Raw genomic sequence first — 23617 nt, forward strand, 5'->3', positions numbered from 1 at the left:
AGTAAGAAATTATTCATTCCCACATGCAATGCAGTTTAGATCAACTCCTTCCTCTCTGTTATAGGCCAACTGTGCAAGACAAAAACTGGTCCTTTAAAATATCTTGTACAGGTTTCCCTCGCTTTATACAGGTCCTGTATGTGCGAATTCACTCTTATGCGATGACCCTTTTTATACCAAAAATTTGTTATATGTGAGATATATAACAAATCACCACACTCTTATGTGATCAGTGTGGTGGAAGCCTGCAGTCAGCTGCTTTGTGTGGTGCATTGTGGGAGTGATGCGCACCAAAATATAGTCTCCTGTGTGGATCTGTGCTCCTCACTCGTTGTCTGCAACATGTGTTTCTGTGGTTGCCATCCCCATTATGATAGTGCCCTGTGCTCGTATGTGCTATCTGCTGTTGGTGAGTACCAAAATTGTCTTGTAAAAGTGGTAGAAATGGGTCTGGGGGTCAGTACAGTCAAGGTTTTGGAACATATCTCTATTGTTACATTGTAAAGTGGGTTCCCTTTATGTGAATTTGAGTTATGTGCCATTTTGCAGGAACACATGTACAGCATAAAGCAAGGGAGACCTGCATAAAAGAAAAGCCTGAGAAAACATATATAGTCTTTGTATTTCTGCCTAGCATTACTTGGATTGCAAACACATTAGCTCTTCTGCCCTTTTTATCACTTTTCTTTTAATGCAAGAACAACAACAAACAAAGAGAATATTTTATGAGGGATCCTGATATATAACATTTAATATCCCACAGACACGTTATCTCAAAGCAGTTTATGGAGCAATACATTACGTTCTTGAAGTGTACTGACATGCAAGGAATCGTAGCAGCCCCATTGTGAAAACAGCAAGGCTACCATGAATTTTTTTTACGGTGGCATTTAAACTGCAGTGATTAACTGAGTGAAGGAATATTAGTCAGGGCACCGAACCCATACTTTCTTTTTGTTGAATTCTCACATGGGACACTTCAAATCCTTTACACAAACGTATTAATAGGAAAGGAGCAGAGGGATGTAATATTCTTCTCTTCACACAATACCTAAAAGGTGAAAGTCGTTTCTATAGAAGACAAAATAAAACCTTTTCTTTAGTACATATTTTTTGCCAGGAAAACTAAAACTTCATGGTAAAATAAGAAATTAAGACTCAAATCTCTGAGGTGCAGTGTCCCCAGATCTCATTGACTTCATCAGACAAGAAGAGTACTTGGTGCGATGCAGAAATGGGTTTTGCGTTTGCTTTTACAGTGAGGTTACACCACATAAATCCAAGATGGAAACAGGCATCATGAATTAAACAGCATCTGACCCATCAATAAAATACTGGTCCTGAACTACCACCCTATGCTCTGGTGCTGTTCAGAATTTAGATCCATGTCTGAATTTTGCAGCTGATCCTTCTCTTTGTAAATGTGTACAAATCTTAGATGTGAAGAATGTTGGATCCTACAGATTGAGTTTACACGACATAATCCCATACAAATAAAAGTTGAATCATTTAATTTCTGCACTCACATACCTAACCATACACTGCAAAGAACTAGTTGCAATCTTAGCTGTGTCCCATCTATACCCACCTGCACACAGCCCTTCACTAGATTACTCTTCCTCCTTGCGCATTAGTACTTGTTGAAGACACAGTACTGTTCTATTTTGTAGACAGAATGTGAATGGTTGTGTACAGAAGGGTGGATAAAAGGGTAAAGCAATGAGAGTCCATCTTCCCTTGGGGTGCAGATTTAAAGTAAAGTAAATCAATAGTAAAGTAAAAAAAAAAAAAAAGGGGGTGTTAACTAACCCACTATGAAGTTTCATAATGACTGGCCACCGAATTTCACAGGAAGAGAATGGGGCACAACAAATTCCTGTTAAGCCCATGTTAGAACATAGCCATAACTATGGCTATGCAACATCTCCATAAAAAGAAGCCAGTTACAAATAAAGGATCCAAACAATCCCTGAACTTTATGGAGCTAAGGATTTCCAATCCAGACCCACACTGCCTTGAGCCTCTCTCTGTTGATGAAGAGCCTCTGCGATGAAGAAAGGAAGTGGAGGAGGGGTGAAGTCAGTCTTTTATATAATGACTTTTGGTGATAAGCAGCCTGCTTCTCTGATTATTTCCAAAGGCAATGAACAGGTTCAAAGTCTTACATTATTGAACTTTAATTAGGAGTCTAGTTTGCATACATTTTAAATGTTAATCACTGTTCAGTGAGCCGGTGAACTTTGATGGGTCACAACCTACCCACTACAGGAATAGTTTGTAGCTGTCACTGTCGGTTGGCATTACTGCCAAGAGCCAAAGAGGGTGAAATGTATGTGGATAGCATAGCATCCTTTTCCGCAGTTCAAGATTATTATAGAGGTAAAGAAAAGGTATTCAAACAAAGGATTCAGAATTAAAACAACATCTCTCTGAACTGTGCCCTAGTTTCTACACATGCTATTTATTTATCATCCATCAGTCACAATTCAGACTTCAGTTTTAAAACCAGAGATTATTAAATATATGGAGGATAAACTGCATGGACAATTTATCAACTGCTCCAGGAATAGAGTATTCTCTCCTTACTCACAAAGAGTAGCGCATTACTTCACAGGTCACCCCATTGTGAATCAAAGGGTCTATGAAGCGCATTCGATGTAAGACCAAAAGAATCAGGTCCCTAGTCCATTTGTTAGTGACTTCTCTCATCCTCAACTTTTTTCATTTTAAAATGTAAGACAATGCTTCAAAGCAAATGTTTCCACATTTTTACTTCAGTCAATTTGATGAGGAAGGACAAACACTTGAAAAATGCAGTAACACAAGGTGCTTGAAGACTGAAATTATTTCCTTAAAGTGTTTAATCATGTTTCGAAAACCACTTCCTCTGGTGACCTAATCACATAAATCATAGTAAAAGGTTAAAGACAAAGTTCAATTGCGCCAAATTATGGGTGATGGTTTCTCTGAAATGGATTACTTTGTATTAAAGAGTGAACTTGTTCCACTAAATACCATACACTTTGAACGGACTCTGGGCTACAAAGTTTTGATGCTCACCCATACATTTTCTGAGTATGAATGCACTTTTCTTCTCCAGAAAACATTGTTGCCCTAGGAATGTAACAGCTAAACCACTCAGCCAATCTGTTGTGGAAAGAAGTAGTTTTATTTCTTCCCCACAACATCATCCTCCTTGACACTGGTTACAGTCAAATTCCTCTTGTCATGGAGCTGATGGGTACAGCACAAGATATGGGCAACACATCCTATAGTGTTATAAATAAAGCTTAGCCTTCTTGAGCCTGCCATTAGGGCTGTCTCATTTCAATTTCAGATTCGGCCGTTTCAGAGGACAGCGATTCACTTTGGTGTTTCGGATCACTGCTCCATTTTGATTTGGCCGGATCTGTTGTGGAGTTTCAACACTGTTTTGGAGATTCAGATCAGCTGGGGAGAGGCAGGCACAGCTAGGCAGCTGCAGGTTCTCCCATGGCTCCTCTGGCTGCAGCTGCCTCTCCCCAGGCAGGGGGAGCGTGGAGAAGCCCCCATGGTTCCCCTGCCTGGCCCCATCCCCCACTCGGCTAGACCCGGCACTTAAAAATTAAAAATAGCCCTCCATTCACTGGCTCTGGCAGCAGGGATCGGGGCCTCTAAGGCCTCTGAAGGCACAGTGGGAGGCAGCAGGTATCGCCCCCCGCGCCTGGCACCTGCGCAGAAGCTGCCCCATGGCTCAGCGGAGGGCCACGTGCTGTCTGGGAGCTGGGATGGCTGGGGCTGAATGGTGCCAGGTTCAGGGTGTCTGCTGAAGCCACCTCAGTTCCCAGACAGCGCACAGTGCCCTGCCAAGCAATTATGCACCTACACCATGGGGCAGCTGCCGTGCAAGTGCCAGGCATTGGGGGGCAACCCCTGCTGCCCCCCACTGTCCCATGCTGCATTGGGGGGGAGAGGTCTCTGCCATGAGAGCTGAGAGACCCCAAATCACTGCTCCTGCAGCCAGTGAATGCAGAACATTTTTTTTTTAAGTGCCAGGATGCTGGGGCAGGCAATCAGAGAGTGGAGGCTGCATGGGGCAGGGGCTATGCCAGGAGGCTCCAGAGCCCCCACAGCCCCTGCTACTACAGCCAGTGAGTGTGGGATTTTTTATTTATTTTCAAGTGCTGGGACGCTGGGCCTGACTGGAGATGGAGCTGGGCAGGGCAGCCGTGGGGGGTTTCTCCCATGGCTCCTTTGGCTGTGCTCGGTGCGGGCTGCACCAAGCAAACCCAGGTGTTGGCACTGGCCCCAGCTGTCAGTGGCAGCATGCTGTCATCCTGCATTCAAATCTGGAGGCCCATGCCCCCTGGGAGAGCTGCAGGGCTGTTCCAGACTTCCCCGGATCTGCGCACAGAATGACAGCAGGTTTCCGTCTCTCCCCCAGAGCACTGGGATTGTAAGGGACCTCACGGACAGCTCGCAGACACTGGCCAGCTACAGATGTCAACATCAGAGCTGTTCTTCCGCCCCCTCTTCTCCCTCCCTCTTCTTAGTTTCTGTTTCCCTGCAAGCCCAGCTCCAAAACATTCAGATGATTTTGTTTCATTTCATAGATGTTTCAGAGCCTTCCATTTTGTTTGTGATTTGTTGTTTCGGGCAACACCTCCAAAATGAAACAGCTGCCAAAATTTCACACAGGCCTACCTCCCATGTATGGAGGTTGCAAAGCACCTCACAAAGACAGCTCTCATAACATTCCTGTAAGGTAAACCTACATCTGGACTGTTCAACCTCTGAGCAGCTATGGGTTGCGTGCCGGGGCTCCACACATAGTATGGGATCCTCTCCACCACAGCATGGAGAGCCCCCCTGCATGGGCCTCAGGCTCCCTGGGCCCTTGAAGGCTGCACTGCTCTGACCCCAGGTTGGGGGCAAAGGTAGGGCAGGAAGGGGAAGCTGGAGAAGAGACAGAGCTTGAGAACACTGACCCTGTCATGCTAACTTTGGAAGTTTAGTTCAACCCATAGTGAAAGCACATTTTAACAGGGCTCTTATTGGTCTTCATATTGGCTTTTTAGCTCTAAGTGATCTTCTCAGTTTCTCTGCATTCTCAAACCTTATTGGTTCAGTTCTTGTTTGGTTCTTTTGTTCAGATGTCTCTACTTCTGTGTCATTTTCAATCTCCTCTGTCATTTCTTGTTGCTACAATGTTAGCTCTGTTTTCTCTGGTGAATCTCATCATGCTGCTTCTGACGTTGCTTCTTTTCTCCCCTTTATGAGCTGCAAGTGCTGTCTTTTCCTTCTTAACACCTGTCCTTCCAGTGTGACTACTTTAAAAGATCTAGGAGTCACTTTATGGGAAACTAGTGCTTTTTCCATGGACTGACTAGTTCCCACGTTCATCCATATGAAACAAGCACCATATCTTTGTTATGCACTTTGCGTAACTCCCTGGAATCCTTCTCACAATACCATTTTTGTTTGAGGTTTGTTTTAAAATGACAACGTTTTCATGTCTTCCTTTTCCTTCGGGTTGAGCGTCATCCACAATATTTGGCAGCCAAGTTTTGAGTTTCCTGTTCAACAGCATTTCTGCTGGGAACAATCCACGTTTCGTGGGTGCTGCCCTGTAATTTAAGTGTGACAGGTAAACATCAGCATGTGAATATGTAGCTTTTTTCAACAGTTTATTTAGTATCTGTACTCCATTTTCAGCCAGACCATTGGATTGTGGGTATTTAGGACTTGAAAAGTTGTGATAGAATCCATATTTGTTTGCAAACTCTTTAAAATCAAAACAGTTGACTTGAGGTCCATTGTCTGTTCTCACAATTTGTGGAATCCCACATCTAGTAAAAATCGATTTGATGAGACTTCTGACATTGTTTGCTGTTGTGCTTTCAAGCAGCGCAATTTCAGGAGAGCGAGCATAATAATCCAGCACTAATACACAATTTTTTCCTGCGTGTTTGAATAAGTCAATGCCCATTTGATACCACGGAACTGCGGGCTCCTCCATGACTATCATAGGTGCCATAGGTTTATGCTATACTTTCGGTAAGTTGTACAAGCCTTTACAGCATCTTCTATGTCATTGTTTATGTTGGGCCAATTCGAGCACCCCTTGCTCTCCTTTTGCATTTTTCAATGCCTAGATGCCCCTTATATATTCTGTCTAACATGTCTGTCTTTAGCACTACTCGAACAACAAGTCATGAGCCTTTAACAAAATGCCATCCAGTACTGACACCTCTTCCCTGAACTGAGAATAAGGGCTAGGAATATGTTTTCCAGGCCAACCAGCACAAATAGCTGTAATCGCTTTTTACAATGTGGTGTCCTGAACAGTAGCTTCTGCAATTAGTGCCCATATTTTATCTGTGACAGAGATCTCTCTTTTAATTAGATTAACATGTACTATGCCTGAGTCTGGAATTCTGTCATTTTCCATTGTGTCATATGCAATAAGTAGATGTTTTCCTGGTGTGTAGTATATGTCTAGCTCATACACTTGCAGTTGAAAGAAAAGTCTCTGTAATCTGGGTGGCATGTCTGATAACCCTTTCTTTGGTATGGTTACCAGTTTCAGCTATCTACAGATGACACCAAGCTGTGGGGAGTAGATGATACACTGAAGGGTAGGGCTAGCATTCAGAGTTACCTAGACAAAAGGGAGGATTGGGCCAAACGAAATCTCACGCAGTTCAACAAGGACAAGTTCAAAGTCCTGCACTTAGGATGGAATAATCCTATGCACCCGTACAGGCTGGGGGCTGACAGGCCGGGCAGGAGCTCTGCAGAAAAGGAACTGGGGGTTACAGTGAACAATAAGCTGAATATGAGCCAACACGGTGCCCTTGTTGCCAAGAAGACTAACAGCATACTGGGCTGCACTGGGAGGTGTGATGCCAGCAGGTCAAGGGAAGTGATTATTCCCCTCTATTCAGCATTAGTGTGGCCACATCTTGAGCATTGTGTTCAGTTTTGGGCCCCTCACTACAGAAAGGGTAAGGACAAATTGGAGACAGTCCAATGGAAGGCAACAAAAAATGGTGAGGGGCTGGGGCACATGGCTTGTGAGGAGATGCTGAGGGAACTGGACTTATTTAGTCTGGAGAAAAGACAGAGAGGATTTAATAACAGCCTTCAACTACCTGAAGGGGGGTTTGAAAGAGGATGGAGTTAGAGTATCGACACTCTGACTTAGAGAGTGTCCTAGATGCATGTGCCACTGGTCTCCAGCTATCCCCATGTTTTTTAAGCAAAGCTGCTCCAATGCCTTGTTTACAAGCATCTGTTCACAATTTAATGGGTCTTTTAGGATCATAGTATTCTAGTACTGGAGCTTTCATTATTTTTTCCTTCAAGTTTTTAAATTCAGCATCATGTTCATGTTCCCATATCCATTGAGCAATCTTTTGTAGCAGTGATCTAAGGTGTTTGGTCTGCTCTAAGTTAGATATTTCCCTACAAATTTGATCATTACCAGTAATCTTTGCATTCCTTCTTTATCTATAGGGGCTGGCATGTTAACCCTTGCAGGATTGATTTGCACCAATTTCTCAGAGAGCATTTCTCCCAGATATGTTATTTCTTTAACCCTGAACTTGCATTTTTGTTTGTACAGTTTCAAACCTGCTCTGCAAGCTCTTTCTAGTGCCTCTCTTAGCCTCAAGTCATGTTCTTTCATAGTATTTCCCCAAACTAATATATCATCAGTATAAACCATAGTTCCATCAAGACCTTCAAAAATTAGCTGCGCCTTTCTGTGAAATACTTCAAATGCAGAACACAGTCCAAAAGAAAGCCTACAAAAGAAATACCTCCCAAAGGGGATAGTGAAGGTACATAATATACTGCTATTCTTTTCTAGGGGAAGTTGCCAAAACCCAGAAGAGGCATTCAAAGTGGAGAAATATTTAGCTTCTACCATGTTGCCAAGAAAACCCCTCTTCCCTGGTGGGAATGGGAAAATGCTACCTTTTGATGTATCTGTTCATTTGCTTAGGATCCAAACACAATCTCAAGGATCCATCTTTTTTTTCCCTATTACGACCAGTGAATGAACCCAAGCAGTTGGTTGTTCTACTTTTTCTATTACGTCCATGTTAACTAGTCTAATTCCTTTTTCAGTTTTTCCCTTAGTACAAGGGGAACGAACATTCCTTGGAGCATGTATGGTGGGAGTATTTGGTTCTCTTAATTCTATCTTGTACTCAGTTGACAGCTTCCCTGTGCCTTGAAATACATCATAAAACTTTTCTTCAATGTTCCTGCTTTTTAGTCCCTCAATAGCATCCATTCATTTAATCAAACCTAAACTTTTACACATTCACAAACCAATAATTGGCACTAGCTTTTCTGGGACTGTTACAAACTGAATTTTTATGGTATTGCCCTTGTGTCTAACATGTAATCCACAAACACCCATGGTTGCAATCATGTTCCCATTATATGGTTTAAGTCTCACTTTCTGATTCTCATAGTACTTCTGTTTATTTTTCATTTTTTGTATAATATATTCTGGTATTACATTGTCCTGTGCCCCTGTATCTAATTTAAAAGTTACCGTTAGACCACTGCTGTCCAGGATGATTGCCTAATCCTCAGAAGAATGAACTTCTTGCATTGTGCTTCCTTTTGCTTGATGATTAGAGGATGCATTTGCTGTTTCTTATGTGGTGCATCCTGCACCTTTCCACAAACTCTTGCAGTGATTGAATCTTTTGTACTTGTTGCAGCACTTACCAAATGCAGGGCATTGCATGGGTTTGTGATAACCCCACAGCATGTGCAGCTGACCACTGTTTCTTCAAGCAAATCTCTTTGGCCTCTGTTTGCCTACTTCATAGTGAAGTCCTCCTTTCTGTATTGTTTGTATATTGCCTTAGGTTTTGGCAGTCTTGTAATCCTGTTTAGTTCAGCATGTTCTGCTTTTTCCTCCAGCTTCTGCAGCCTGCCATTCATTATCTCTACTGCTTGGCACATTCTAAGTGCCTTTTCCAAATTAAGCTCAGGATCCTCTAGCAATCTTTTCTTGAGGGTTGTATCCCTTATACCCCACACTATTCGGTCTCTGATCATGGACTCTTTCAGGTCTCCAAAGTTGTATGTCTGGTTGAGCAGTCTGAGATCTTTGACAAACTCCTTTATTTGTTGTCTCACATTCTTTTTGCCGTCTCATATGGAAATTATACCAGTCAAACATTTCATTTTGTTTTGATATACAATATTCCTCAAACTTTTCTTTTTATTACTATGCCATAGCTTTTCTGTTCTGCTTCTGACAGTTGTATGCTGTTATAAAGAGACAGAGCTTCTGGGCCTCCTATATTTTAAAAAATAGCTTTCTCTGTAACTCCATTGGCCTTCATATATATATAGCTCTGCTTAAATTTCTTCCAGTTTTCTGCTACATTGCCGGACAGCTTTAACTCCTCTGGAATTCTGAGGTGTTCCATTCTTACTTTTCTTCACACCCCACTCCTGGTACCATGTGTTGTTCTCAAAAGACCAAGGAGTTAAGCTTATAAAACAATAAATCTTGTTTATTCGGAGAGCAGTACTCTGCCCAGGGATTGCAGGAGGGGACAGCAGAACTATAGGCAAATGGAACAATTTATATATAACACTCTTAAAAGGTATCCACACTGGTTTTAACCCCTTGAAAGCCATATGGAAGCCAGGAGCCACCAGTTGGACAGCCTGACTCCACATTTTATGAGAACGGGAAACAGAGGTACAGAGCAGTTCCATGACTACCTCAACATCAGGAATTAGGAGCAAAGCCTCCTCTCACCTATTCCTTTTCACTGCCATCAAGACTGCACTGTTTCTCCAAAAGAAAATACATATTGCAAATGACTTGCTCATTATTTATACATAAAATCTTAATTTGGGGGGAGCTGGAGTTTGGATGAGATAAAAAGCCAAAGCTCCAGTCATCCCAAGGAATATATGGAGATGATCACAAAGCTACACCGACAGGAGTGGTGCACCTCAGGTCCCAGTTTAGCTGTCCACCCTGAAAGTCAGTGAACTGAACTAGTTGCCGGCTAAATTAAAAGCATGAGTCTCTTCTAAGTGTTCCTGAACTGAGGGCAATATGGAGTAGGGAAGCAACAAACCACAGGAAAGAAAGAGTCAGTGGTTATGAAGTGATTTTAACTTTGCCTCTGAATTTTATTAAACATCACAGACTTACAAGACTTCCCCACATAACCTGTAGACTCATAACACCAACTACCACATCATAGATATTATCAGGTTATCAGCAATCTCATAGGGGGCACCTAGGCATCTGAGAAAACAGTTTAGGAGCCGACATGCTATTGTGAAAGTTGAACACAGTTCACATCTCTTCCCAAAGCTATCTTTTCAGGCTGTTTCAGTTCAGGCAGGCAGCATCAAATTCATTCGGGTATTAGCAGCATGCACTGAAAGCATACACAGTTTAACAAACAAAGCAAATTACCAATTGGCGTCTCTGTAGAAAGGTTCCCCTCTTCCGCCCCTCCTCTCTTCCCCCCCCCCCAAAAAAAATTTTGGTTTTGCCTAAAATTTCCATACTACGCATCACTGCATGGAGGCCAAGTCTTGTGAAGAAACAGGTTTTATATAAACCGCAACACACAAAAAGGTCCCCTCACCCAAGCCAAAAAGGCCCATTCTAATTTAAGACAAGAGCAACTTACATTGTCCAAGCAGTGTGAAAGAGAACCAGGCTTCTGAACCTCCAGATAACCCCTTTCTCTGATGATATCCCACTAATTACAGCGTAGCTTTAATAGAATGCCATTATTAACAGATATTTAGGAACTTATAATGTACCTTTGATAATATTACTTGCATCTAATAATTTAAGAGGTAAAAAGCATGGTTTTGGATGAGAAGGAGCAAATATATGATTGTAATGTAATTAATTCCTATTGTCCTTTTATCTGAATATGCAGATGGAGAAGAGAATGCAGAGTTGACATGGCAGAGAAGGTCAAATCAAATGAATATTCCAAAAGAATAAAAAAATATAAGCTTCCAATACAACATTTAACCTGCCTACTGTTGAAAACATGCTGGACCCTGAAAAAGTGACTTGAGTAGATGGAGTAGGTAGTTTCTTTCAATCCACAATACTTTTGTCTGTTGTGTGATTTTGCATACTTGCCATGTATGTGTGCCAGAACAAATTAAATTACAGGCTCTACTAGTCTCTGCCTGGGACCTGTGGCCCGGGAATCGCATGATCCAATCAGAATCTCAACTTTCATTCACTGAAACAAGTTTCTAGCCCTCACAGAAGCAAAATCTACTCTTAAATGGTTGGAGGAGTAAACTTTCTGAAAACATACACAAGACGACGATGGAAGCAAAAGAAAAGCTTAAATGAAACCAATGCCTACCTGAGTGTGGAAATAGCCTGAGGCAGTTAACATCAAGACAGCTAAACTGCCCCAAACTCCTGCTGCCACTGACCTGATGAAGCTATCCCACTAAGTAAGAATAGTGTATATAATATGATATAGTTGCTGTTCAACTATTTGTCAATGTATATATCATCTAAAAATTATTTGCAAATGCTGATTGTTCAGAAGTTGCTTTGTTTGTTATCTTTGACTGCAAGTTGAGGCAGTGACCATGTTTTGCTATGGGATTACAGATACTTCCAACAGCTGGGCTCTGATCATGGCTGAACCCTTTGGGCATTATAAAATTAATGAATGCTAACTATAGGCAAAGCTCCTTGAGTAGCATTGTACAAGAAGTCACCCCATTTACCTCTCCCAAAGCCCTACACAAATAGCCAGTTGTCTATACTAGGTCATAAAAAATACCAGCTTGACACAAGGCATAAGAGTAAAGTGTGACAGCTTAGCCTGCTAATTGACTTCTCCCAATGGATATCTGAAAACAGACTTTTTAACACACCTCCGCTTTTGTGAAAATCATTTAAAGAGTAGTTTTGCTCAGAGCAAAATTAAACCAAATATCAGAACATCAAGTGTTGCCATGAACAGAATTACCTTCTAATCAGCTCTAGTGCTGGCCACTTATGAAATTCTGGCCTTCTTTTACTCAAAGCTACCCCTGCACAAGGTATTTGTTTCTTAGTCTTTTTAAAGAATAGCAAAAATATTGAAACATCAGTTAGTCATTTATCATTAGCACATCTCTGTATCAGCAAGAGCAGAAATGCTGATAGTGTGGTTTGTCTGGACAAGGGGTGCTCAACCTCTAGCCCATGGGCCTGATCTGACCTGTGGAGCCAGTCATCTGGACTGTGGAGCTCCCCACAGGTCAAAAATCTGGCAGTGGGGGAATGGTGGTAGCATTAATTAGAGTTCCTCTACTGCTAAAATGCTGAACCTGTTGGGGGGGGGGGGCGCTATATGCCAGATAAGGCCCTATGTGCTTGGTACAGGACTAATCTGGGCAATGCTGGATTGGGCCAATGTGTGACCCAATCCAGGCCTGAAGACTGACCCTGTACCACTTATCCAGCCCACAGGAATAAGAGGTTGGGCACCACCTGTCTGGAACATTTTTTTTCTCGTTTGTACACATATACTGGAACATAGGGGCAGAGCAGTGCCTTGTTACAACTCCAACATGCAATTTCAAGGCCTGATCCAGACACATTATAAATGCTACTTCCGAAAGACCCACCTATAAATGGGTATCTGGCCATCAGCTGGTGAGTCAAGGTAGCCAGATGTGATGCTAGCCATATCACTATTTTTCAACATGGGCTGCAGAAACCAGCAGGCCTTAACCATTATAAAGCCACTGGGCTCAGTGGGACCTTCAATTTGACATGCCTATCAGTTTGGTCTTGTAAAGCAGGACTTTCCAACCAACAATCTGTGGGCTACATAAAGCCCCCAGATGTTTAGCATGCAACCTATAGGCTCCACCCCCCTGCACCCACTGTTGCTCCTGCTGTGGCAACCAGGTTCTTCAGGATTCTCCTCCCTCTGGCTTCTACTCCCTGCCCCTGCTTCTGGGAGTGGGGGCAGTGCAGGAGGAGGAAGCTGGGGTGTTTGAGAAGCATACACAGTGGGAGATCCAAGGTACCTGTGCTGGGCATGCAGCAGGGAAGGGGGTCAGGCTACTTGCACTGCACACAACAAAGGAAGGAGTTAGGCTGCCCTCATTCTAAGCTGTGTGGCACCTGTGACCAGGAGAAGAAGGTGGTGCACAAGCTGTGGAGAAGGAGGAGGCAGGCTTCCCGTGCTGCTGGGAGGCAGGCTGCCCCTGCTGTGCATTTGGTAGGAGGGAGGAGCATGCTGAGCCAGCCATGTGGCAGGGTAGAGCCTGGGTGGGAGGCCACCCAGAACCCTCAATCTGCAGTCCACATCTCATGTGGTCCCCAGGATTGGTTTCCCCATGCAGCACATGGCCCTAGGCTGCTCAAAAGTTGGGCAGCCCTGTTGTACACTATAGTTCAATAGGTGCAAAATTTGCATATTGCTAAGTCAACACAAAATCTGTGCATCACTTGCATCTCTATTATGTCCTCACTATAGCTTAATTAGAATGTGCACTATATTTTTTAGTCCAGTTTTTGTGGGAAACCTAATATTACAATGTGGACACAGGGCTCTCTCTTTTACAAAGCACTTCAAAACCCAACAATTTACCATGGACTATAGCATACAATGAGCAGAGTACTAAAAAGATACAGGGCCAAATTCTGCTGTCATTTGTACCTATGCAATCACAATGAAGCAAACACACTAAGGCAAGTGATAGTATTTTGGACTCAAAGCTATGTACTTGGGAGCAAATTGTCAGAAGAACTCTGCACCCACTGTTGGGAACACATCTTCCAAAGAACTCAAATCCCAATGTGCTGGGCTCTTTGGAAAATCTGGCCATCCATGTTGCAAAAGAAACAGCAGACTGAGCAGTTTTAAAATTTGGCTCACAGTACTGCAATGCCAAAGGATCACGTAAGTATTCATTAATTTATCTACCCAACATCCCTATGAAGTAGAAAAGTCATGTTCCCACTTATAAGTCAGTTATACTCACAGGGCTACACTGGTCACTTCTAAAAAGAGGTGAGGGTACTCAGTGCCAACTGGCATTTATGGGAATTGAGATCCCCAGTACTGCAAGGCTGGGCCCCAAGGGCTTCATCCAACCAACTGAAGTCAGTGGGAGTTTGTACACCAACTGATTTACCCAAGGTGACACAAAGCTGGTGACAGAACTTAGAACTGAACCCAGAGTCCCAGTTCAGAAATAAGGAGTCAAGAGTCATGGACTGGCACCGAATAAAAACCCCCCCAAGATAAATGAATGATGAAAAATCAATTGAATTTCACAGGGATAAGCCAGGTCTGAATCTAATTCACAGATGTTTAATCTCAACATTATCCAAAGATTCCAAACTAAAGGTTTGCCTTCTGGAAATAATTGTTTGCTACTGTGTAATTGCAAATTACATTATGTAATAAATTCTTGCCTCTATTAAGTAACAAAATCATTTTATGCCACTATAGAAACAAATACTTGCTATTCAATAGCAGGCAATAACAATTTTATTATGAAGTCTCTGTACATCTCACTCTAAAATGTTACATCCTATTATACGCCATTGTATATAAAAAAAGAAAAGGTAAAGGATAACTCTATAGGTACACCTCAATCACAAAGAAAAACGTTGTGCCAACTCATTATTCCTCGTGTTATCTGGTTAGAAGATGGCTTCCAGGTGCAAGACATATACCTATCATGATCACATTAAGGCAGGACTCATTAATTATAGATGAGATCTGATTACATTCATTTCTGGTATTAGTTTAATAACCTATGGCATTTCTCTAACTAAAAAAAAAATAAAATGTAATTCTACCCTCTTACAATAAGGGAAAAAATATGGGTTGCATCCTTTAACTGGTGTAAATCAATATAGCTTCAATTATGTCCAATAAAGCTATGCCTGAATCTGACTCAAAATGAAAGATAAGACTACTTAGATTATTGAGTATTGCACAACACTAGTGGGTTTTTTTTAATGGAAACAATAATGACTCAATTTATAAGAGATATTGGAAGCACCTTCCTGAACAGAAGGAATTTGTAGCCAGAGTTTCTGAAGGTATTTAGGCACTTAACCACAATGCAATTTGAAATCAGTAGGAATCAGACACCTTCATACTTTAAAAATCTTGCTCCTAGCTCCTCTAACCTTTACAGAGAATATGCTGTGTTTGGCAGACACCTTTTATATTATGTAAATGAGCTCTTTGTCCTGCATGGTTTCCAACTTTAACAATTTCTAACAGGTTTATATACATGGTCCAAAGGGTTTTATTGCTAATATAATAAAACTAAGTGCAAATGTACAACCAGTGCAAAAGTCATATCAACTATATCTTTTAACCAGATTAGATCTATTATTTCCGTGTGTGTGTGTGCGTCTTTTAGTACAAAAATCAGCCTGAACCAAGCACTAAAATGCAATCCCCTCACCCTGAACTGTAGAGGAGATGGGATGCATATTTAGCACTGATCTCTGTAGCTCAACCTCATCGGTAGTTTTAAGGGCAAACTTTGTGACAGCCCCCAGCTCCGCCAGAGAGAGCACTCCAGAACTAAATCTTCATTGCTCAGAGCTCATCACCTGCTTTCTCTATATTACCATGGTGTGCTGCTCCCTAGCTGCTTCTCCACTAATAGGCAACCTAGGTGGGACAGATATTAGGCAGATATAATTAATATTGCAGAGAGATGCATAAATTAAAAAGAACATTACCTTTCACTGACTTTGCTGGAAGTTGTTTCACAACCTAAGAAAAGGCTGCTTTTTTTATCTTCCAGTCTTGGGATGGGATTACCTGGGTGTAGGTTTTCATTTCCTAACATTTCACTCCTTCTGTCATTATCACATCACCTATCAAATCCTATTTAAATACATGTGTTTTGCCATTTCAAAAGAACCCCTGGAATATTTGCAGTCCCCTACAAAATCCAGCGGCTTGACCAACACAGTGCTTCCATTTTGCATACCAGTATAATTCATGTCAGTAGAACTTATATATATTTCATATTCATTAAATATTTCTATTTTGCATCTAGCAACTGGGAGTTGTCTGTATTTAATAGTTTAATGCATCTTGCAGGCACTCATGTAGAAAAATTAATGTAAATGAAAATAAATTGGGTATTATACCCCAGAGGAAAAGCACCCCAGATTGTATCCCTCATCTAATTCACTACTCCAACCAAAGTGCAGCATTCTAATGTACTGCAATGTGCTCTTGCTGTGGCACAAAATACATTTCCTATTAATGTTCAGTTTGAAAAATGTTCTGCAAGAGGAGTTCCCACTGTTGATTGGGAACTGGTGTCCTCTGCATGGTTTTTGGCTAGGACATCAATAGCAGAGACGGGTCAGAAGAGAACATTTTAGGAAATTTAACACAACCTCCTTAGAGTAGAAAAAAAATCAGATTTTCCCTTCCTTCTCCATAGTATATATTAAATGATCACTGAATCTTCTTTACTTTAAACTGTAGTGTTCTTACTTTTCCTTGTTAATAGTATTTATTTGTATGAAAGTAGCACTTAAAGGCTCCAATCACAAAGCCCTAGCAGTGTACAACCATGAGGTAATAAAGGCAGTTCCTGACCAAAAAACCTTATAGGCTTGCTTACCTTCTTTATTTTCCTTTGGTACTTGGGAATTAGAAACACAGTCCTATGACAACCTGTATTTCAACTATGATACCTCACCGTGCACAAGAGCTAGTAGTGAAGATCAGATAAAAGCCACACAAGGCTTTTAAGTATGATAAAACCAGGATGTCTGATTATTTTATAGCAAGTAAAGGACTAGGACTAGTGCTAGCTTACTTTTGGACTAGTACCCTTCCCTCAGAGTAGTAGCAATGAAAACAGTAGCACAGGCTCAGCAGGAACCATGCTGTGTGAAGTCATCCTCTGGGTCCTATGCTATATCAAGAGTCCCTCTGGCTGCACACATACTCCAGCTGTACGCAGAAAACTGAAGAGCACCATACATCATCCTCAATTCTCATGCTGAACAGTGGTACTACACTGCCCATCTAGTGCCTCTCCTCACCCATGCCCCACTTAAAACACTGGCATTGCAGTACTCAGGAAGTAGATGACCCCACCCCACCCACTCTGCATACATACTTTTTCTACCCTTTGTACTAGCAGTGAATGTTTCATTTTTCTGATCTTCCACATTATCTCTATTGCACAGGCAGGATGAACAACAGTGCCATGATGCCTACAATCTGCATACCAGTAATTTAGATACAGAACTTCCTGACTCTTCTCTGAGATTGAGTAATGTAGTAGCAGATCCAGTCTATTGAATTCAATGAGAGTCTTTCCATTGACTTCTCATGTTCTCAGTCAAGCCCTTAATGAACAAACATGCTCCCGTCTTCTGTAGTTGCCATTTGTTAAATGGCTTTATGCAGTATGGAATGGGACGGGAGAGGTGGGGGCTCTAACTGTAATGGAGATGCACAGCTGTAGCTATCCCACTTTGAAACTGGACTGCAATTGAAATGGACCCAAATCTCAAAACCCCTTTTTTTTTGCCAATGGAGCTCTCCTTTCTAAAAGGACAAGTACAATTTCCCTTCAATTCAGCTGTTGCCAGTGCCCTGAGCAGAACCTATAAATCCACCCATAATTTATTAAAGTCTTTCACAGTTCTCCACTCAACCAGCTCACAAGGCATGTACTTTTAAAAAATGTTTCTGTCATCTGGAATGAGAGGATACAAATAATGGTCAAAACAGGATCACAGTGACTGCATTTAATGACTAAAATCCCAAGTAAAGCTTTATGTCAGACAGTACAAATAACATCATGTTTCACTGGAGATCAAATAAGGGACCGATTCTCAAGTGACTGCTGATCATCAACTTAATTAGCAATGTCCTTGGATCAAAAGGGTGTCTGGAAACAATGGGCCAGCATCTCACCAGCATGAGACACGTAACTCCTTGGAAATCAATAGCACAATACCAATTTGCACCGGCTGAAAAGGGGAAAACTAAGTTCTCCCATACAACCGTCTGATGCAACAGCAGGCCTATTTTTGAGGCACACTTTCAATTATTTAGAAGGTTGCCGTAAAGAAAATGGCAAACACTCATTCTTTCCAGCCACTGAGGTTGGGGACAGAAAGCAATAGGTTTAGACTACAGAAAAAAGTGGATTCAGGTTAAACTACAAGGAAAAAAAACCAACACCATTCCTAAATGGCAGAGCTGCTATTAGAAAAAACTGCCAAGGGATATGTAGGACCTCCTTCATCACTGGAGGTTTTTAAGTGGCTGGATAGGCATCTGTCAAGTTTGGTTTATGTAGTCAGTCCTGCCTCTGTGCAATCTATTAGACTAGGTGACCCTTCAGATCCCTTCTAGAGCCTGATGCTATAATACTTTTTGACCTGTTGAGTACTCCCACTGGAATATGGTATATTCTGGCTAAAAGACATTCACAGAGAAAGCAAAAGAACCTGGCCTACAGTTTATACTGAGGCTCATGCACTATAAAACTGAAAATGCAGTACAAGAACGAGATAAAACAATACTACATCAACTCAGAAGAAAGGAAAAATAATCCGATACACAGGGTACCTGTACATGTGCTCCCAGGACCACAGCAGTTTGAGCTGGGGTGGAGCAGCCTCAGTCTGGCATGGGACATGGGGGGTCAGCCCCAGGCAGCAGAGGGGCTGGCTGGGGTATGAGGGTGCTACAGTGTAGGGGCTAGGCAGCAGGCAGCCACCACACTGTAGCACCCTTGTACCCCAGCCAGCCCTTCATAGTCTACACATGTATTTGACCACACGTAATTACTCCACTGTAGTAGTTAATCTACTGCCGTAATACAAGCAGGGAACAGACCCTCAGTAGCCTATGACAGTAAGCGGACATGGGAAAGAGGCAGAGACTGCAGGGAATAGGTGGGAAGGGGCAGAGACTGTGGGGAACAGAGAGTGTGGGGAGTGGGGCAGAGGCAGAAAGGATGCAGAAGGAAGAAGTGGGGGTGGGGCAAAGGGTAAGAGGGGGGGAATTTAAGACAACCCTCTGATAATTGGATTTTATACCCAGAAAATTATAACAAATTTATACATTTTCCATATATAGAATCTAATTATTGGTTGTTTGAAATTCAGGGTCAATTTACTACCATATTTATTTGTATCTAATCTCAGCATATGAACAAATCCATTTCAAGAAACAGCAAAATACTCATGGGACACATCTACACATGCATTTACTCCAGCCTAGATTTACTGTGCAGTAAAATACTGCACAGTAAGGGTTTTTCCATAGGTGCCTATAAATACAGGAATTGGGGACCAGATTTGCTCCCAGGTCCCTGCAGACCAGCAAAGGGCCCCTGTCACCACTGGGAGGAGCTCCAGGCTGCCCCTGGGTGCTAGCCCAGGGGCTGGCAGGGAGCACCAGACAGCTGTCTCCTGGATTAAGGGAGCCGTCTGTTGCTGGGCAGGGAACTGGAACTTAGCCCACCCCTGCACCTCTTTCAAAGCCCCATGCTTCGATCACCCAATCAGGGCATGGGGCCTGCCCCAAACCAGGACAGTTCCTAAGCAGCCCCAGGCCATGCAGGGAAGTCTGCATGTGCAGCCCAGAGTTCACTGGGGAATGCCCAAAATAAGACAGTGCCCAGCCACCTCAAGGCTGCACTGCTTCCCTATGCAGCCTGGGGCTTGCTGGGAACTGTCCCAGTCAGGGGTAGGTCCTAGGCAGCTCTAGGCTGGGCAGGGAACTGTCCCCATGCAAGGAACAAGCTCCCAGCCCCTATTCCACAATTGTGATCAGGGAGCAGGGGCTGGAAGGTCCCTGCTGCCAGGGCAGGAGGAAATTTTCCCCACCTTGGCATGCAGGCCTGGGGGCTAGGGAGCTTGTTTCCCATCCAACTCCATGAGCATGGAGCTGGACAGAGAACAAGCTCCCCAGCCCCTGCCAGCAGGGAGCTCCCAGCACCAGCTCTGCAGCTGTGGGGTAAGAAGTGTGGTGAAATACTGCACAGTAAGCCTTTCTGGGAGGACAGCAGCACACAGTCCCTCTCGGGAACAGATTTGCTCCCAATGGAAGCATCCCAATGGAAGCATCCAGGCTCTCCCTGCAGCTAGTCCCAGTAGGTACATTTGCTCTCAGTTAGCATCTGCATGAGTATTACTGCAATGTAAATTTACTACCTATATTTACAGGTAGTAGCTAACTGTGCAGTAGGCTAATTTACTGCATGGTAAATGTGTACACATGTAGATAGTGATGCTTTACTGTGCAGTAGATTAATCTACTGCACAGTAAAGTGTCTAATGTAGACATACCCCTTGACCTATAAAACCTGAGAAGAGAACCCTTGTAAAGCACGATTCAGTTTTTGCTGCCTGGGTACCAATAATATGTAGCACTGAAAGGAGAGCATCAAAACTTATTAAGGGGGTTTTACCTGAAGTGAGGTTTAAAAAGTCAAAAAACAAAACAAGAGAAAAACAACCTAATTCTGCTGAGACTTCTATGCCCAGGTTGGAGGAAAGTTCTACAGGACAAAATGCATGGATACTAGTACCAGAAATGGGAAGAATAGCTTGGTTATATCAACCTGACAGTGAAATTATTCTTATTTCTATTGTGGTAGTATCTAGGAGACCCAGGCATGGACTAAAACCACATTATGCAAGGCACAGAATGAAAACACAGTCCCTGCCCCAAAGAGATCTGTTAGGCCATGAGGTTGAAATTGTAGACTGCTTGCCTTTGTAGAGGTGTGGTAGATGGTAACAAGGACTATAAACGGAGCAGGCCTTTTAGAACAGGAGAAAGGGATCTAATTGGTTTTGCTTCCTGAAGGGAATTTTCATAAGTTTGAGAACTGTTGTGTTTGAGAATAGGCATGGGGACTGTATACTACCTGGAGCAGTTAAAACTGTCTGGGACACAGCATTAGGAACCCCATGGCACAGAACAGTACTGTACTGGCAGATGGTTGAACAAGATGGCCTAACAAGGACAATTTCCAACTACGGTCAACACAGCTTCTATTTTTTGGAGGTATTATTTTGCACCAGTATTTCCACGTGAACATAAGGTACATTGGCATAAGGACCTCACCTACCCAATGGGCGCATCTACACATTCATTAATGTGCCCTAGTTAGTGCACAGTAACTCTCGCTATTGCACAATAGCACCAGCACATGGTTTTTTAGTGACGCTTTCTACACAGTAGCCTAATAGCACTGTGCAGCAGCACATTAGCGTGATTTTTGACCGACATGCTACTATGCCATGTTATTAGTCTACTGCGCAAAAGTGTGTTGTGTAGACATCCAATTCACGGTAAATAACTAGTGTAGTGGCCTTTAGTTAGGCTAATATTTGTTCTCTGTTGAACTGCAGGTACATAATCATACCTGAAAAAGAGAAGCCACCTTCAACAAAATGGGCCCAACAAGTTTTTCCATTTTTAAATTTCTGTGGGCCATATCAGTAGAAATTTTATTAATCTACCACCTTCAGAAAAGAACTATAAACAAAGCCACCTTCTCTAACAACAACAACAAACCAAAAGACACAGCACTTTTAATGGCACAAGTTCACAAAGACTAAGCCCTCTATAGCACTGGGAAAGCAGAGTATGCAAGTTAAACAGTTTCCTTGATCTTTCTTTCGTTAAGATTCCAGTACCAGAGTCTAGTGACCTTCTCCACACACTTCTGATAAAGTATTGGAATTGATTTTCCTCATCTCAGCTCTCAAAAATTCAAGGGCATATTCTTCTCTGTGGTACACCTGCATAAATCAGGAATAAAGCCATTGAAGTCAACAGGATTACTTTCAATTTACACTGGTATCAGAGTAGAATTTGGTCCCCAGCATGTGGTACAAACAGCACAGGATATAAAAACAGAAGAAAGGGATACAAGAAACAAAATGAGATCAAACTACCAAGTGAAAACAGAGTTTCTTCTTTTTATTTTCTTTTTTATTTTATAGGATTTAGGTTCTCACAGTATCTCATCACCAAAAGCCAGATAAAGGGGACAATATGCTGAGCTTACTGGAAGTATTTTATGCCAATGATTGCAAGTAAAGCTATAAAGCAGAGGAGCCATTTCTACTGCAGCACCAGAATTATGGCTGGAGATATTTTCTCTCTCTGTTTCTCTCCGTCTCTCCTCCCCCCCACTTTCCAGTTTTAAAATTCTCAGGTGTGTTAGCAGAAATGTGAATTATTTCATAACACTGGAAAAATTCCATTGGACCTTATTTGAGTGGTTTTAACCTGAAAACAAAAAATATCCTTACCTGCTGTAACATTTTCAGAGGCTTTCACTGTACCCAGACCCGTTTTATAATACATAAAAGGACAACATTGCCATAGATAGCTAGCAGTTCCTTTCCTGAATCTATCAATCAGAAAGGATTTGATTGCAAATAGGGTCAATTATAGCTTTCAGCCACAGCAGTTGGGTGCAATAGGTGCAGCTGGTCTGGAAGAAGCTACGCAAGGCATTTTGGTTCCATTGCTAAGGTAGTCCTTGGTACAATAAGGACTAATGTTTTAGTCACTTACAAATGACAAAGCAAAGGGGCCACAGGCTAAATGTGGTCAGGACACATTTCTAAGGATATGCTCTATCTGTGACCAGTTACAGTTAGGGTTTATTATTTCCTTCCGTCTCTGAGGAAGGACTAAAGTCAGCCCTTCAAACAATGAAAAAAATTGCAAACTGGCTGACTCAGAAGTTTAGTTGGCTGTGGGTGAAATCAAAGGGACTACTGAAATCAGGAGAACAGAAAGCCCATGCTGGCACATCTCCATGGGGTAACTAGCCAAGGACCATGTGTTGTTATGGACCAAGATTATTTGGGTTTCATAGGAAGAAGCCCAGTTCTTAAGGTTTGATTCAAAATCCTTGGAAACATTCTCATTTCCTTCACTGTATTCCAAACCTGGGGTTGAACTTGATAGTTTTGTATTGTGTTTCAAAGAGTAGGACCTAGTAACTGTGTCTATATGTGGACTTTACTAGGAGTAGATTAATTCGCTGTGAAGTAGTGTCACCATCTACACACATGATAGTATTAGGCTTCAGTAAACTAATTAATCTATACCTTACGATAGTACTGTCTCCAACAGTACTATTTAAAGCAGTGTTAAACACTCACGTATATGCTGGCTATGGGCATACATTGCACCCAGTCAACCCTGTCATGAAGGGGCCAAATTTCTGCCTGTCACCTAGTCATACCGCTCTGCAATTTCATGACCCACATGCGTCAGCTAGCCCCTCCAACACCTGACACCACCAACCGGAGCCCAGGGAGGAGCAGAGCAGGGCAGGGGCAGCCCTAGCGTAAACTGTTCCACCCCAGCTCAAATTCCTGATGTCCTGGGCACACATGTAGACACTGCACCTGGGAGTAGTTTACTCCAGCTCAAACTACTCTGGAGTTTACTACTTCAAATTAATTGCACATGTAGATGCACCCAGTGTCAGCCAGTCACACAACAAAAGCAGGCTGTTGATGCTAAATAATGAACATTTCCATTGTCTTTGTAAACAACAAAGCAATAACAAATAAACCATGAATCTGTACATT

Source organism: Crocodylus porosus, unplaced genomic scaffold (assembly GCF_001723895.1).
Source record: "Crocodylus porosus isolate Cpor-Errol unplaced genomic scaffold, CroPor_comp1, whole genome shotgun sequence".
Classification (NCBI taxonomy): Eukaryota; Metazoa; Chordata; order Crocodylia; family Crocodylidae; genus Crocodylus; species Crocodylus porosus.